Source organism: Ranitomeya variabilis, chromosome 5 (assembly GCF_051348905.1).
Source record: "Ranitomeya variabilis isolate aRanVar5 chromosome 5, aRanVar5.hap1, whole genome shotgun sequence".
Classification (NCBI taxonomy): Eukaryota; Metazoa; Chordata; class Amphibia; order Anura; family Dendrobatidae; genus Ranitomeya; species Ranitomeya variabilis.
In genome coordinates, this window is record NC_135236.1 from 235,307,550 (window position 1) to 235,323,274 (window position 15,725).

A 15,725-nucleotide genomic window follows, 5' to 3' on the forward strand; every position below is an offset into this window, starting at 1 on the left:
AAAAAAAATTGTTTTTACGTCCAGTACTCCCACAGACTCGAGTGCAAAGTATATCTCTTTAGAACCACAACTCGTACAGACACAGTGGCAAAGTATAATTATTTTTTAGCACACACACTGCTGCAGTGTACGCAGAAGATTTTTGGCACAGTACTCCCAGAGGTTTTTGTTACAGTACACACAGAGGCTTTTGAGCACAGTACTCGCAAAAGTTTCTGGGCACAATACATGCAGAGGCTTTTGGGCACAGATCAAACAGAGGCTTTTTGGCACAGTACTCCCAGAGGCATTTTGGTACAGTACAGAGGCTTTTTGGCACAGTACAAACGGAGGCTTTTTGGTACAGTAGAAATCAAGGCTTTTGGAACAGTACTCCGAGAGGCTTTTTTTTATAGTATAAACAGATGGTTTTTGGCACAATGTTCACAGAAGCTTTTTTACTCTACAATTTCGTTATGGCACAGTACTCCCAGAGTTTCTTTTGTACAGTACAAAGGCTTTTTGGTACAGTACTCCCATAGGCGTTTTGGTACAGTAGTAACAGAGGCTTTTTGGCACAGAACTCCCTTGGGCTTGATATGGAAATTTGGGTTGGATAAATTTATCCCTGTGTGTGCTGTGGCCGCTCCCAATAAGACTGAGTATTTTGAGCGCTCAAGGAATGAGACTGCACACCATGTTGTGTCAATAACATTCCATCAATACTGATACTTTATTATACATACATAGTTTTATATTTTCATATAGAAAGGAGTGGTTAGGGGTTGTTAGGGGTGGCTAGTTAATTACCATATTGTCTAGCTCCTCTGTCATTGGTTATCTAAACATATATGGAATATTGTGATCTTGTGATCTATACTGCATCTAGGACAGATTTGAGACATCTGATCAGCACTTAATACATCTGGCGTTGTTCCGCTTTTGAGATGGAAAACCCCATACAATCTGTCTGGCTTATATCAGTTTATGTCAGCCATTTTAAGCCATTGATTATAATGTATATATTAGCTGTGAATATATGAGTATATGTGATTATAGAGCAGTATACATGCAAGTGAGATCTACATGATATATATATTTCTATCACAAACCCCCCTTAGATATCACTTGCCCTAATCCTAGCCTCCTGTTCCAAAGCGCTGCAACTCTTTTGTGCTGTCGGTGAACTGACACAAGCCTAATGCCTGCGCCCCACTCCGTACAGACTTTTCGCAAATGGGCGGTGGGTCAGGAGATCTGTCCCTAACGGGGGTTCGTTGCAATCAGTCTCTTAGTCAATAGCATGTGTAGTGAGCGATGGGTATTCTTTATCAGGTAGGTCATCTATTCGGTCAGGCCACAACATCATTCTGGCTTGGATGTCATCTTCTGGTAGGGGAGCTTTCTTGCAATGCGATGAGTGGATCCAAGTGGGTCTTCCCTCCAGTTTCACAGAGGTTGGTGTCATCAGCAGCATTTGAACAGGACCATCAAATCTGGGATCAAGTGGTGTTCTCCTTACAAACTTTTTCACCAACACCCAGTCTCCTGGTTTCAAGGAGTGTGTACCGGACACTGAATCTGGATCTGGCAATGAAGAAAAAACTCGAGAATGGATGTTAGCAAGTTTCTTGGTGAGTTCAATTACATAAACAGACAAAGTATCATATTGCATAATCAGCTGCTGAGGGAAAGGATACCCCTGACCTGGGACTAGACCCAAACAAAATTTCATATGGTGACAGCTTTTCTGGGCCTCTGAGAGTGTGCCTAACACTGAGTAGTGTGATTGGGAGTGTGTAGGCCTAAGTCTGACCCTACTGCTGACTAGATCTCTCGTGTGAGATTTTGCTGTGAATGTGGGTCCCTGGTCACTCTCTATCACTTCTGGGACCCCATAGCTGCACATCTCGTCTCTGAGAGCAGCTTCTTTGCAGTAGTCTCTGCTGACTGGTTCCTCACTGGGAAAGATTCTGGCCATCCTGAGAACACATCCACGACCACAAGGGCATATTCGAAACCCCCACTTGGCGGCATCTGGATGTGGTCTATCTGGATCCTCGGGAAGGGGTACAGTGGTCTGGCAAGACGATGTGTGGGAACTTTTTCCATTCTTCCAGGGTTGCATTTGCCGCAGGTCAGACAGCTGCAAGTGAACTTGGCTGTTAGGTTGGGGATCCCTGGAGCAAACCAGTAAGCACCAATCAGATCATTCATCTGTGTCTTTAATCTGTGTGTGGGCCCATGTGCCCACTGGACCACGATAGGGTACATGCTTCGGGGTAAACAGGGTTTGTAGTCCATTGAGTATACCCTTCCTTCTTCATGTGTTGCTCCCTTCCACATCCAGCATTCCTTTTTGTCCTTTGGGGCTTGCTCTTGCAGCTTTTTTGAGCAGATCCCAGGATGTCATCTTGTCAGGAATCCTGTCTTCAGCCGTCCTGTAGTAGCCGTCCGGCTCTACGACCTCTTCCACTTTTCCATATTGTCTTCCCTTGACTGCTTCTTTGGCTGCCATGTCCGCCATGTTGTTGCCTCGTGCCTCTACTGTGCTTAGTTATCCATGCACTTTGACTTTTAGTACTGCCACCACTTTTGGAAGTTGAAGTGCGTTCAGCAGGTCCTTAATGGCTCCATGATGCTTCACGGTTGTTCCGCTTGCTGTGATGAAGTCCCTTGCAGCCCAGATGGGTCCGAAGTCGTGTGCTATGCCATGCGAGTACCTCGAATCGGTATACATTTTCTCAGTCTTGTCTTCTGCCATCTGGTAGGCCTTCATCAGCGCTATCAGTTCTGCTTCCTGGGCTGACAGACTGGGCGGCAGACTTCTGGACCACAGGATCTCTTGATTGCTGGTCACTGCACATCCCGTGTGGAATCTTCCTTCATCATCTGCAAATCTGGAGCCATCCACATAGAGGATCAACTCTGGGTTGGTCAGTGGCTCTTCTGCCACCTTGGGTAGTCCTTCTGTTTCCTGTTGCATGATGCTGAAGCAATCATGGTCATCCGTCCGGAGCAAATTCAGATCCCTGCAGAAGGTATCATGCAGATTTTGATCAGACTTTTTATCTGAAGGTCCATATCTGTATCCTCCCTTGGGAGTGGGAGTAGAGTGGATTGGTTGAGGACTGTGCATCTGGAGATGGTGACATTGTCGGGCAGCAGTAGAGAGCACTGGAGGCGAAGATGCCTGGCGGTGGAGAGATGTTTTAGCTGGGTTTGGTTGAGGATCGCTGAGATGTCATGCAGAGCCAGGATTTCCAATGGTTTTTCCACTGATGTCAGTAGTCCTGTCCAGGAGGGCGTGTGCTGCAACTGCTGCTCTCAAGCGGGAGGAAGAGGCTCCCCTTGCAACTGGATCCAGGCGAGCTGAAAAGTAGTCCAAAAGTCTCTGCTTCCCCCCCTGAAGCTGCGTCAGGACTCCAGTAGCAAGGCCTTCTTTTCTCATCAAGTAGAGACGGAATGGCTTCTCGTAGTCAGATAGGCCTAGTGCTGGCGCTGAGACTACAGACCCTTTTAACTTCTTGAATGAACTGAAGGCCACATCTGTCTGGAGGAACGGGGTCACGCTGACGTATTCACACAGAGGCTGCATTAGGACGGAAGCATCAGGGATCCAGGCTCTGCAATACGAAACTAGATCAAGGAAGGCCTGTAGCACCTTTGGAGTTGTTGGAGGAACCATCTTCTCCACTGTGGTCTTCCGGTCATCTGTCAGGTGTTTCGTCTGGTGAGCAATACAGTGTCTCTGGAACGTAACTCGCTTCAGACACCACTGGACTTTGTTCTTTGAGATCTTGCAGTGCTGTTCCACCAGGTAGAGTAGGAGATACAAGGAATGGACTTTACACATGTCAAAGTCAACTGCACAAAGGAGTAGATTGTCCACGTATTGTAGCAGGGTTACTTCTGCTTGTTCTGTGAACCAGTTGGTGAGGACTGTGGACATTGCTTTGGTGAACTGTGAAGGGCTGTTCTGGGCCCACTGTGGCATCACTGTCCATGTGTGGTGTCCCCCCTGGTGCGTTAAGGCAAACAGAAACTGGTCATCCGGGTGAAGGGGAACACTGAAGAAAACATTAGCCAGGTTGGTCACTGTGAACACTTTTGCTGTGGCAGGCAGATTTGAGAGCAGAGTGTGCGGATTCGGCATAATTGCAGTTTCAAACACCGTGGCGTCATTCACAGCTCTCAGGTCATTAACCATTCTGAACTTGGCTGGCTCTCCTTTTACAGTCTTTTTCTTGACGGGGAAAAGAGCAGAGGATTGCAAGGCGATGTGCAAGGAACAATGATTCCTATTTCCAGGCAGACCTTCAGTTGGTCAGAGGCAGCTTGACTCTAGGCCTGGCCTGGGCCTTACGAGGGTACGGGGTACATGGCTTGAGTGACACCTGTACTGGGGCAACTTGAGGTTTTCTCACGTGCTGAGGTCCCTTAGACCATAGACTTTCTGGTACTACATCCAGTACCTCCTTGGGTAGGCCTCATCGGTTGTTTAACATTCTTGTAGGGACGCCAGCATTCTTCTTGGGTCAGGGATGAAGAAAGTGTCACGGACCCATTTTCCTGGAACACTGTGGTTGCCTTCAGCTTCTGCAGTAGGTTCGCTCCCAGCAGGTTGAGTGGAAGGTCCTTGACACCACAAACTGGGACAGGATAGTGTCCTGGCTGAGTGCACACGCTCAGTGGCTTTGTAAGCTGAGAATGTCTGACTTGACCATAAATGCCCATGCGAGACACAGAGGATTCTGATAGGCAGGTGTGATCAGCGAGTTCCGCAGGTGTCGTCACACTTCTGGCTGTACCACGTTGGATCTGACAACGTCATCCATTTTAAGGGTAATTTGAGGTATTGGTCTTGCAGATGAAGTTTTACATGTCAGGAGCGTAGTGTCTTGCGGACCTGGCTTGCTTGCCTCTGTCCTATGGACGGGGTACTTCACTGCTTTCTGCACTTCTTCCTTGACCTGTTTCTCTGGACCAACTCTTGGATTGCATGGCTCCAGTCTCTTCGGGGGCGTGGGTGCTTTGCACTGGTTCTGGTAATGGCCAAACTTGCCACAGATGTAACATTTGACACTTCTTCTGTCCTTGTAGGGTGGTTGCGCTTCCAGGTCAGTGGTCACCATGAGAGGGGCTGTCTTCTGCACCCCTGGTTGGGACTCAATCCCTTTGGCTACTGTGGACAATGGCATGATGGGTACTGTAGCGGCAGCGGGGTCCGGCCTGCTGATTGAAGCTGCGGCGGTAAGATGGGGCCTGCAGGTGCATTCGTGGCGAGGCCCGGGGGTGCCATGAGACCGGCGACTGCATCCAACCCAAGGTCTTGGGGCATTACAGGGGCTGCGGCTGCATCTGCCGTCACTTCTTCCCCCCCAAGCAATCTGCTTGGTTCCGTCCCGGATCTCTTCTCTGGAGTCTGCAGCGGTTCTTCCGGTGTGTTGCTCGGCACTTTGCAGCGTCTTCACATCTGGCTCCCCTTCTGGTGTTCTCAGCAGTACGGCACCCATTTCCTTCTACGCGCTCTTTGTGGTGCTTTAATGGTGGCAGTTTTGGTGACAATTGGCAATAAACAGTCTCCTAGGCGCACATAAAACATTTTGCTGGGTCAGTCCACTGCTATTGACCTGTTCTCAGGCCTAGCCACTATCAGTGGTTTCCTAATTGGCTGTCTCAGTCCATGCACAAAGGCCTGTGCCAACATTTGCCTGTGTATCTGGTCATGAATGGTGAAGCCCAAGTCTTGGAATACTTGCATTACTCTGCCATGAAACTTCTTTACAGACTCTGTCTTTTCTTGGCTCATGTCCCATAAGCCGAGGGCTTATCCTGCCAATCTGCCTTCGGCCCACTCTCTGAGCAGTTCAATTAGCTGTGGCACTGACTCCCAAGCCTGTACATCTAATTCTGCTGGAAATTTGGATTGTTCCTTCATGATTGGCCAGAGTGCATCACCTGCTTCTATTTCCATTCATGGCCCAGAGATCGTGGCTGCATATGTTCGCTGGTTCTGCTACATTCTTCGGTAAAATGGCATGGGATGCATCCCTGGGTCTGGAAGATTGTCACCTGACTTGAAGTGCAGTGCACATAGTGTAATGGTGGTGCCTCTATCTGCCCCTGCATTCTTGGTGCCTGTGGGTTTCTTTTCCTAGTACTGGACAGCATGTATGATGGTCACTATTCCATGCTAATTCTCTTGGATCTCTCCGCAGCATTCGACACTGTGGATCATCAGCTCCTCCTCACTATGCTCCGCTCCATCGGCCTCAAGGACACCGTTCTCTCTTGGTTCTCCTCCTATCTCTCTGGCCGATCCTTCACTGTTTGTTTTGCTGGTTCCTCCTCCTCTCACCTTCCCCTTACTGTTGGGGTTCCTCAAGGATCAGTCCTAGGCCCCCTCCTCTTCTCTTTGTATACTGCCCCTATTGGACAAACAATCAGTAGATTTGGTTTCCAGTACCATCTCTATGCTGACGACACCCAATTATATACCTCTTCTCCTGTTATCACGCCGACCTTTTTAGAAAACACCAGTGATTGTCTTACCGCTGTCTCTAACATCATGTCCTCCCTCTATCTGAAACTGAACCTGTCAAAAACTGAACTCCTCGTGTTCTCTCCCTCTACAAACCTACCTTTGCCCGACATTGCCATCTCTGTGTGCGGTTCCACCATTACTCCAAAGCAACATGCCCGCTGCCTTGGAGTCATCCTTGATTCCGAGCTTTCATTCACCCCCCACATCCGATCACTGGCTCGCTCTTCTTATCTGCATCTCAAAAACATTTCCAGAATTCGCCCTTTTCTTACTTTCGACTCTGCAAAAACTCTTACTGTCTCACTTATTCATTCTCGTCTGGACTATTGTAACTCTCTACTAATTGGCCTACCTTTTACCAGACTCTCCCCGCTCCAATCTGTCCTGAATGCTGCTGCCAGGATCATATTCCTCGCAAACCGTTACACCGATGCCTCTACCTTGTGCCAGTCATTACACTGGCTACCCATCCAATCCAGAATCCAGTACAAAACTACTACCCTCATCCACAAAGCACTCCATGGCTCAGCACCACCCTACATCTCCTCTCTGGTCTCAGTCTACCAACCTACCCGTGCCCTCCGCTCTGCTAATGACCTCAGGTTAGCATCCTCAATAATCAGAACCTCCCACTCCCGTCTCCAAGACTTTACACGTGCGGCGCCGATTCTTTGGAATGCACTACCTAGGTTAATACAATTAATCCCCAATCCCCACAGTTTTAAGCGTGCCCTAAAAACTCATTTGTTCAGATTGGCCTACCGCCTCAACGCATTAACCTAATTATCCCTGTGTGGCCTATTAATAAAAAAACAACAACATAATCACGTTCCTCCATCATGTTCTCATACACTTTATGCAGTTAATAGCCTCTGTGTCTGTACTGCTACACACTTAGGCTGTTAACTGGTTCATGCAGCTTTACATGAACACCCGAGCCTTACACTATGGCTGGTCCAAATAACTAAAGCAATTGTTACCATCCACCTCTCGTGTCTCCCCTTTTCCTCATAGATTGTAAGCTTGCGAGCAGGGCCCTCATTCCTACTGGTATCTGTTTTGAACTGTGATTTCTGTTATGCTGTAATGTCTATTGTCTGTATAAGTCCCCTCTATAAGTTGTAAAGCGCTGCGGAATATGTTGGCGCTATATAAATAAAATTATTATTATTATTATTATTATTCCCTCTTCATCTTCATCAGAGGAATAGTTGTGATAGCGTGTACTGGGGTCATACACTGGCTGATATTGGACTTAGAAGTTGCCTTGTTCTTTTTCTTTGAGGGTGGATGTCTCCCCCCTTGCAGAAGCTGTGATGGATTAGGCTTATAGTTTCATGTTGGTGTGAATGTAGGCAGCTCTGACCGGTTCTGAAATTGTACATTATCAATACATGATGATATCAGTCCTCCCCCCTCTGCACCCAGGGCTGAGCTGTCTGCTACCTGATGTGTCTGGGGGCTGCCCACTGCAGGGGGGGGATTTTCACCTTCTTTCCCCGATATCACAACTGGCAATGGCTGGACTGTGCCAGGGGCATGGAAGGGGAACCTTGTGCTGTAACCACCACATTGTTTGAATTGGGCATTGGCCCAGCCGGCAACGAAGAGGAAAAAAGAGGAAGAAGAAGGAGGAGGGGTTGATTGAAGAAGGAGGAAAGAGGTGTGGAGGAGGAGATAGAGAGAGAGTGAGGAGAAGAGGGAGGAGAGATGGGTGTGGAAAAGGAAGTGGAGAGAGGAGGAGGGATGGGTGTGGAGAAGGAAAAGAAGGATGAGATAGGTGTGGTGGGGGAGTGGAGAAGGAGGAGAGAGAGAGTGAGGAGAAGAGGGAGGAAAAGATGGAAGGTGTGGAGGAGAGAGATAAGGAGGAGAATAGAGGAGTGGAGATGGGTGTGGAGAAGGAAGAGAAGGAGGAGATAGGTGTGGTGGGGGAGTGGAGAAGGAGGAGAGAGAGAGAGGGTGAGGAGAAGAGGGAGGAGAAGAGGTGTGGAGAAGAGAGAGAGGAGAATAGAGGAGTGGAGAGAGAGAAAAGTGTGGAGGGAGAGAAGAATGAGGAGAGAAAGAGTGACAGAGAAAAAGGAGGATAGAGGAGAACAACAAGAACAATAGAGTGGAGCAATGATGCCTTCTCCCTGTAGGGAGGGACCGGGCGCGCCACATACTGTGCAAAAAACTCCTTATATCATGGATTCTGTCTTATACACTCAAATAAAAACAAAAAAACACTTCCTGGTTTGCTCACATAACTTTCTATACCACCTAAACGATGTAAGCTCTGCTGCCACTTCATACCATGTATTAGTATTCAGCAATTTAACATCAGCTAACTTCCCTTATTTTCTTTCTACGTCATGCCATTCCGCAGCTTGAAGTCTGCCATTCTTAAGAATTTCACATACTTTATACCTTCCAAAATTCTTCACATACTTAACACCTTCGTGTTCTGCCACTATCTGGGGGCTGTTTGCTCTCCAGGAAGTAAAAGACCCTCCTGCTGCTTGGCCACCTTATTCCCCATAGCAAAAGCAAAAAAAATAAAACACCAAAAAACTTCTAAAAATGAGTATATAGAACTCCAAAAAAAACCAAAATGATAAAACCGTCAAAAACTTAGTACACTACCAAAAACTCAAAATTTTGATACACAGGGGAAAAAAAACTTCTTTTAAACAAAAAGTAAACAGGCAGAAAGGAAAAAACTTTGGAAAACTTTAAAATGTAAAAAAAGACAGAAGGAAAGAAGAAAAACCTTCAAAAAAAAACAAAAAAAAAAGTTGAAACGGCTTCTCTCTCTTTTTCTTCTTTTTTTTTTCCCCCTAAACTCTCTGCGCTTAAATGCAGTCAGAGACACACTTCCCCTTTTCTTATGCTATTGTATCCAATGCCACTAAAATCACGTATCTGAAAACACGTATGTCACATAAAAAATAATAGATACAATTTGTTTCATTTCTTCACAAATAGCTTCACATAGCCCAGCATTGCAGAAACAGCCAGAAAAAAACCAGATGTGACTGTGTGATTTACAATGCATATACAGTATCTCTGCTACGGCAGCTGGAAAAGAGGAAGTTCATAAGAGAGAGAGGAAAAAAACTTTCTTAACAGTTGTATGCTCTTAAAGCAGCGATACATGAATCGAACCAAACAGAAACAGAAACAGATAGATGTCCAGGAGATAGCCCTTTTTATTCTGTGACACGTGCAGGTTGTGCTGGGAACAGACTACTGCCAATCGCACTGGGCACACCTGTGCCCGGGCCGCCTGAGTGAGAAGCACAACAAGCGGGAAATCTACCACCCCGCTCCGGTCGTCCTGACTGGATCGCCGGCACTACGGGAATCTGTGGCAGCCCTCAAAGCTATCACCATCCGAGCCTGGATCCTGGAGCCACCTGCCCCGGAACTACCTGTTCCTCCTATTGCACAGGAATCTGTGATAGCTTATTCAGCAATTTGACCTCCTGCGGTCTGTTACCCAGCGACCACAAACAAAAGTCACTGCTCCAACTTTTTCTCCCGGATCTCACACAAACATGGAACACATACACGGCACACAGCAGACACTTTGACTAAAATCCCAGGGTTTTGGATTCAGGCTTTGGACTTTTTACACTACCTGGGTGGTGACCATACCTGACCGGCAAGAGGCATAGACCCGGACTGGGCACAGGGGACTTTCAGGTAAGATGATAACATTTTCTTACCTTACTTATGGAGCTGCGCAGTCTCTGTCCCGTGAACCAAGGCCGTGGCCAACACCTCCATCTCTCCGGTCAGCAGGGTCCCCGTGTGCGTTTCATCCCTTTGCCTCGCTGTTGGGGGCCATTTGATATGGAAATTTGGGTTGGATAAATTTATCCCTGTGTGTGCTGTGGCCGCTCCCAATAAGACTGAGTATCTTGAGCGCTCAAGGAATGAGACTGCACACCATGTTGTGTCAATAACATTCCATCAATACTGATACTTTATTATACATACATAGTTTTATATTTTCATATAGAAAGGAGTGGTTAGGGGTTGTTAGGGGTGGTTAGTTAATTACCATATTGTCTAGCTCCTCTGTCATTGGTTATCTAAACATATATGGAATATTGTGATCTTGTGATCTATACTGCATCTAGGACAGATTTGAGACATCTGATCAGCACTTAATACATCTGGCGTTGTTCCGCTTTTGAGATGGAAAACCCCATACAATCTGTCTGGCTTATATCAGTTTATGTCAGCCATTTTAAGCCATTGATTATAATATATACAGTATTAGCTGTGAATATATGAGTATATATGATTATAGAGCAGTATACATGCAAGTGAGATCTACATGATATATATATTTCTATCACAGGCTTTTTGGTACAGTACAAACAAAGGCTTTTTGGTACAATACTCCCATAACATTTTTCGTACAGTACAAGCAGAGGTTTTTAGGCACAGTACTCCCAGAGGTTTTTTGGTCAAGCACAAACAGAGACTTTTTGGCATGGTACACAGAGACTTTTTAGTACAGTACAAACAGAGGCTTTTTGGCCCACAAATGGGCTGCATGCAAGAATTTTTTTAAAATACATTACTCACAAAAGATGGCTTAAGAGACAAAAATAATTTTGGGCATACTACTCATACAGACATGGCTGTAGAGTACAGGATTTTTGGAACAGTACTCCCACAGGTGGGGTAGCAGAGTACATACAGAGGCTTAAATGCCCAGTATTCCCACAGGTGGGAGCAGGGCCGGTTTTAGACAAAGTGGGGCCCTAGGCAAAAGTTTAAAATGAGGCCCCCAATGCTCACATACATATTGCACCATGACGCTCACACATTTTGGTTGCATTTACATGCATTGAGTTCAGACCGTTTGATGCGTGCGATTGACAACATTGAAGTCGTTTGGCTCTTGTTTCTCGGCCTCTTTACACCGTCTGAGGATGAATGATGGGGACAGAACACTAGTAGATCAATCTGTCCCCATATAGTATAATGTTATAAGCAGCAGGGCTGTGTATACACACACATACACACACACTCTAGTCTGTTCAACCAATATTTTAAAATGTGCATGGAACACACACACTATCGCTGTATGTTTATATAGAATAATGCAAAAAATTATATTTATATATATATATATATATATATATATATACACACACATGACACATGCTTATACACACATACATGTACACGGCACACACTTATATACATACACACACACACACACACACACACATATATGGCATGCACTTATACACAGACACATACATAGCACACACATTTTATATATATATATATATATATATATATATATACACACACACACACAAACACACACATGGCACGCACTTATATACACACATACGTACATGGCACGCACTTAAACACATATATGGCACGCATTTATACACACACATACATACACACTTATATATACACACACACACGGCAAGCAAAGACACACTTATACACACACACATACACGGCACACACATGCAGCACAACAAATGCTCATTTGATACATGTGATTCACATAAGCACACACTACACATGACACACATAATACACACCACACACACACACACACACACACCTTTATGCTGGAGGGAATGAGATGATGCACACTATCAGATGCAGCTCCTCCTGCTCCCAGCAGACACCTTCCTGCCCTCTCCTCTGCTGGGACTGCCGACAAGAGCAGGAGGTGCTGACAGCAGGACAGGAGCCATCATCACCAGGAGCAGCACACACAGTGGGACGGTGCTCTTTACTTATCTGCCGGCTCAGGTTGTTACTGGTGCTGGGTCTCTCTCCCTTCCCCTCAGAGGCTCCGTACAGCAGGACAGGGCACTGGCCAATGAGCACTTCTATCACGCTGATGGGGGAGGTTCAGTGGCCGCTGCTCCTGTGCTTCACTGCAGGCTCCTATTTTACTGCTACAAACATTCCCAGAGTACATGGCCTGTGGTGACATCACGGTCACATGGCAGGTCACCTGATCATGATGTCACTACAGGTCCTTAACCAGTCTCTACTCGGAAGCTTCACTGATAATGCTATTATCAGTGAAGCTTCTGCTGTAGATGCTGGGGGCCCCCAAGGGACTGGGGCCCCAGGCAGCTGCCTAGTCTGCCTGGCCCTAACGCCGGCCCTGGGTGGGAGAGCAGAGTACACACTAAGGTTTAAAAGCAAAGTACGACAACAGGCAGGGTTGCAGAGCACACTTAAAGGCTTAAAAGCACAGTAATTCTACAGGTGGGGTTGCTAAGTACACACAGAGGTTTAAAGACACAGTCTAAGGGTGTGTTGAGGTCAAGTCATGCCCTGCATCCCTTTCTAGGAAAATAGGTACGTTTTAGTGTAACATGGTTTATTATGTGATGACATATGTGTAATGTATAGTTGTGTATTTTTCTAAGACTAGGGACAGAGTTAGGAAACTATAGCACAAATGATAGATTTAGTTAGAGTAGTAAGAATGGTTAGACTCAGGTTTAGTACAGTGGAGGGCACTGTAGTTTAGGATGTTAGGCAAGTTCAGTACAGAAATAGTTACTGCTATAGGGAATTTCCGAATTGGGAGAGGTTTGAGTAGGTATACTTGTGACACATCCTAGTTTAAGGCAGTTAAAGAGTTGGATGGAGATATGTGAGGTTGATCCAGAAGCAAGTTCAAAGAAGGACCAACAGTTCAGGGCCATAACTCTAAAAGTCACACGGATACGAGGAAACGGGAAAGCATGAGAATGGTAGCAACTTGGTTCAGTGGGATATCCAGGAAGGTCCGAGACCTACTGTCTGGAAAAGAGCCATCCTATATTTCGCCCTCAGAAGGGAAAATAGGTGGGGATCCCCAAGCAACAACTAGCCCAGGAAGTCAAGAAGCTGCGGCATTGGATGATACGTTTCAGGGACAAAGATTGCCAGGAGAGAAAGGGACAGCACAGCAGAAAGGAACTGTGATCAGTGAGAATTACTGTGTGGTATCTGTGACTGAACTGAACTTTTTGAGTACAAGTGATATGTTAAAAATGGACTCGGAGTCTGTCAGTCAATGTGTGGTGAAATCTGGAAACGGGACTGTGCACCCTGAGGAAATTGCCAATCCAAAAGTGAGTGATATGCACTTTACCCAAACCCCACGACAGACAGGATATTATCTTTTCTTTGCAGGGTGCCAGGGTGTGCCGGAACAGCAGCACATCGCCATGACTACTGTTATGATCCTAGTGGCAAGGATCGCAGGTCGGACTAGCTAAGTAACTGAACAGACTACTAGCTCTGGGGAAGTGGTAACTAGATTGACCGCAACCTGATCCTATCCGCAAACAACTATAGGCAGCCGTGGAACGTTACCTAAAAATCCTAGACGTCTCGTCACGGTCTGAGAAACTGACTATTCCTGGAGGGAAAGTAAGTCCTCACTTGCCTCAGTGGAATGACCCCAAAGATATAGAATAGCCCCCCACAAATATTAACGGTGAGTTAGGGGGAAAGCACAAACGCAGAGATGAAATCAGATTTAGCAAATGAGGCCCGCTAATACTAGATAGCAGAAAATAGGAAGGAAACTGTGCGGTCAATAAAAAACCCTATTCAAAATATCCACGCAGAGATTGCTCGAGCCCCCACACCAACTAACGGTGCGGGGGAAGCAACTCCGTACCCCAGAGCTTACCAGCAAAAAGAAATCACATGTTAGCAAGCTGGACTAGACTCATCATACACAGAAATCATATTGCAGGCAGATGAGCAAAAAATATTCAAACAGAACTTAGCTTATCCTGAAGAGGCAGAAAACGAGATAATCAGGAGTAATCAGAATAGCACTGAATACATTGACAGCTGGCAACAAGTGGAAGTGAAGCAGAGCTAAATAGGAGCCTCCCTGGTGAATAACGAGGCAGCTGATCCAGCAGACCCACAGGATAATAAACCAAACCACCAGGGGGAGCCAAAAAACCAAAGTCACACAATACCATCTGTGACCACAAGAGGGAGCCTGAAAACAGAGTTCTCAACAGTACCCCCCCCTTGAGGAGGGGTCACCGAACCCTCATCAAAACCCCCAGGGCGATCAGGGTGAGCCACATGGAAGGCACGAACCAAATCGGCCGCATGAACATCAGAGGCGACAACCCAGGAATTATACTCCTGACCATAGCCTTTCCACTTAACCAAATACTGAAGCCTCCGTCTAGAAATACGAGAATCCAAGATCTTCTCCACCACGTATTCCAATTCTCCCTCAACCAGCACAGGGGCCGGAGGCTCAACCGAAGGAACCACAGGCACCACATACCTCCGCAACAACGACCGATGGAACACATTATGAATAGCAAACGATGCCGGCAGGTCCAAACGAAATGACACAGGGTTAAGGACTTCCAAAATCTTATAAGGACCGATAAACCGAGGCTTAAACTTAGGAGAGGAGACCTTCATAGGAACAAAGCGAGAAGACAACCACACCAAATCCCCAACGCGAAGTCGGGGACCCACACAGCGACGGCGATTGGCAAAGCGCTGAGCCTTCTCTTGTGACAGCTTCAAATTGTCCACCACATGATTCCAAATCTGATGCAACCTATCCACCACAACATCCACTCCAGGACAGTCAGAAGACTCCACCTGACCCGAGGAAAAACGAGGATGAAACCCTGAATTACAAAAAAAAGGCGAAACCGAAGTAGCAGAACTAGCCCGATTATTAAGGGCAAACTCGGCCAATGGCAAAAAAGTCGCCCAGTCGTCCTGATCAGCAGAAACAAAACATCTTAAATAGGTTTCCAAAGTCTGATTAGTGCGCTCGGTTTGGCCATTCGTCTGAGGATGGAAGGCCGACGAAAAAGACAAATTAATGCCCATCTTAGCACAAAAGGTCCGCCAAAATCTAGACACAAACTGGGATCCTCTGTCGGAAACAATATTTTCAGGGATCCCGTGCAAACGAACCACATTTTGAAAAAACAGTGGAACCAACTCGGAGGAGGAAGGCAACTTAGGCAAGGGCACCAAATGGACCATTTTAGAAAAACGATCACACACCACCCAAATGACCGACATTCTCTGAGAGACAGGGAGATCTGAAATAAAATCCATGGAAATGTGCGTCCAAGGCCTCTTCGGGACAGGCAAAGGCAACAACAAGCCACTGGCACGAGAACAGCAAGGCTTAGCCCGAGCACAAATTCCACAAGACTGC

The 15,725-nt window shown here is 46.5% G+C and overlaps 1 protein-coding gene across 1 annotated transcript in view; it reads right to left on the reverse strand.

The window, feature by feature from the left end:
* LOC143775586 (cysteine repeat modular protein 2-like) overlaps positions 1 to 15,725 on the reverse strand; it is a 422,741-nt gene that overhangs the window by 77,710 nt on the left and 329,306 nt on the right. The gene's annotated exons all lie outside the window — the stretch shown is intronic.